Source organism: Brassica napus, unplaced genomic scaffold (genome assembly GCF_020379485.1).
Source record: "Brassica napus cultivar Da-Ae unplaced genomic scaffold, Da-Ae ScsIHWf_353;HRSCAF=558, whole genome shotgun sequence".
Classification (NCBI taxonomy): Eukaryota; Viridiplantae; Streptophyta; class Magnoliopsida; order Brassicales; family Brassicaceae; genus Brassica; species Brassica napus.
In genome coordinates this window covers 30,001-32,500 of record NW_026016434.1, presented here as the reverse complement: position 1 = coordinate 32,500, position 2,500 = coordinate 30,001, and positions in this window count along the sequence as shown.

Below are 2,500 nucleotides of genomic sequence, written 5' to 3'. Positions count from 1 at the left end.
TGGAAATCTGGAAAATGGGCTCGCAGTCTTATGATCTGTGCCAATAGTCTTGCCAATGCTAAGTTTCTAGATGATAATAGACAAACATGCGACCATCTGGTCGATGCGTCAATGAGGACCATAAAATATCGAAATGTCCCACAAGGTGGGTGTATTGGTCCACATATATCACCATGTATTCTTTCCAGAAAGTTTAATGTTTCCTTACTCACCTTTCCAGGTGATGGCCTTATTATTAATTTCCCTTGTGAGCATGGAATACATGTAATGCTCATAGGGATAGTTATCCTATCTTTCAAGGAATGGCCAGTTGAGCTCGAGATTATTTTGCGCATCATGGATCTGCCAGGATGGCCAAGCCTTTCATGCCATTGTTTAAAGGCTTCTCTGAACTCATTAGGAATTGAAGTGTTAGCCTCACTCGATTTTATATTGGCACAATAGAGGCCTATTGATATAGCAGGGATAGTCTCTAGGACTTTCTTATGGCCTTGGGCATTTTCATAAATCAAGAGGAATTCTTTCTTTCCCTCGCCCCTAGTTTCAACATGTAGATCATTCATGCGAATGTCTTTGAAACTTAACAGATTTCTCTTTGATTTAGGAGAATATAATGCATTAGAGATTTCTAAATGCGTGCCTTTAGGCATCACTAAGTGAGCCGGGCCATGGCCTTCAATAAGGCTGGCCGGTCCTGCTATAGTATTTATTTTGGCACTCTTTAAAATGAGGTTAACAAAATATCTTTTGTCTTTTAATATAGTGTGACTTGATCCACTATCCACTACTAGCTGGTTCTTGTCTTCTTTCATTTCTGAAAATAGACAAGAGTCAACACCTTTGATATTACTTTAAGGTTTAAAGTATGTTTTAATGGCTTTGTTTTATGTTCTTAATAATTTCAACTTTGTATAAGGCATATATAAAGTAAAAACTTTATTTCATAAATAGAATTGCCAAAGTCATAGAACAAAAGACATAAAGCCAAATCAAGAATTCAAAATGCAAAGACAAAAGCAATATGATATCGAAATCTTCATATTCAGCCACTTGTAAGGAGGTCTGAAGTCTCAAAGTCCTCATGATCATCTTTGTCATGGGCTTGATCATCCTCATGGTCCAGATCATTCTCATCATCATAATGGACCAAATTTGCCTCAGAGTTCTTGCCCTTTATGCTCTCCTGGTAGAGCTTAACAAGGTGTTGGGGAGTTTTGCATTTATTAGCCCAATGATTGGTCATCCCACAACGATAGCAAGCAGATTTGGTCGAGCTCGAGCCATGGGTTTTGAAGTCGGACTTATACCCATGGTTAGCTTGATGACCTCGGCTATAGCCTCGGCCTCGGCTGCGACCAAGATGGTCTCGTGGTTGAAATCCACGGCCACGTGGTTGAAACCCACGGTTACGACCTTGCCATCTACCACGGCCTCTCATGCGACCACGGTATGACTCTCTTGGAGTCTCATCTTTTGGCTCTACGGCCGCATGTGCCTCAGGCAATGCTTTAGCACCAGGAGGCCTTAGCTCACTGTTCATCATGAGCAACTCATTGTTTTGCTCAGCTAGCAACAAACAAGAGATTAAGGCAGCATAAGTGGAGAAACCTTTCTCTCGGTACTGTTGCTGAAGCACAACATTGCTGGTGTGGAATGTGGAGAATGTCTTCTCCAACATATCAGCATCAGTAATAGTCTCACCACAAAGTTTCAACTTTGAGACTATTTTGAACAAAGCCGAGTTATACTCTTCCACAGACTTATAGTCTTGGATTCTCAGGTTTCTCCAATCATAAAGGGCTTTTGGCAATATCACAGTTTTCTGATGATTAAATCTGGTTTTCAACTCTGTCCAAAGTTCCAGAGGATTCTCAATTGTGAGATACTGGTCCTTGAGACCTTCAGCAAGGTGATGGCGAATGACAACAATTGCCTTGTAATTATCCTTGTCTGATGGCTCAGTGCCTTCAGTGATAGTATCACCAAGGTTTCTGGACCTTAAGAGGATTTTGGTATCAAGCTCCCATTGGAGGTAATTATCTCCGGAGAGATTGAGGGAAGCATATTCAAGGTTGTTGATTTTCGACATCTGAATCAAATATCCATAAAGGAGTAAGGATTCATAATATAATTCAGGATTTGAATTTATATGCCAAGGGGATTGATGATTTATTTAATGATGGTTTATTATGCATTTTATTTTCAGAAAATATTTTATATGCATTAAAATGTTCAAGATATTTGTAAACCAAAATAGATTTTCAGAATCGGTTTAAAACTTGGTTTAGAATTTCAAATAAAGCAAATATACTGAATTTTAAATGGAAACCGATTTTGTCTAACTATATGCAAACAGTGTGAATCATTTAGATGCAAACAACATGAACCACTTCAGATGCACTAGTATCATCATTGCTAAAGCTATGCGAACATGTATGATTGGTTTCAATTATGTGATACCTATGTCCAGTTTTAACAATATGATAGTTGGATGCATGCA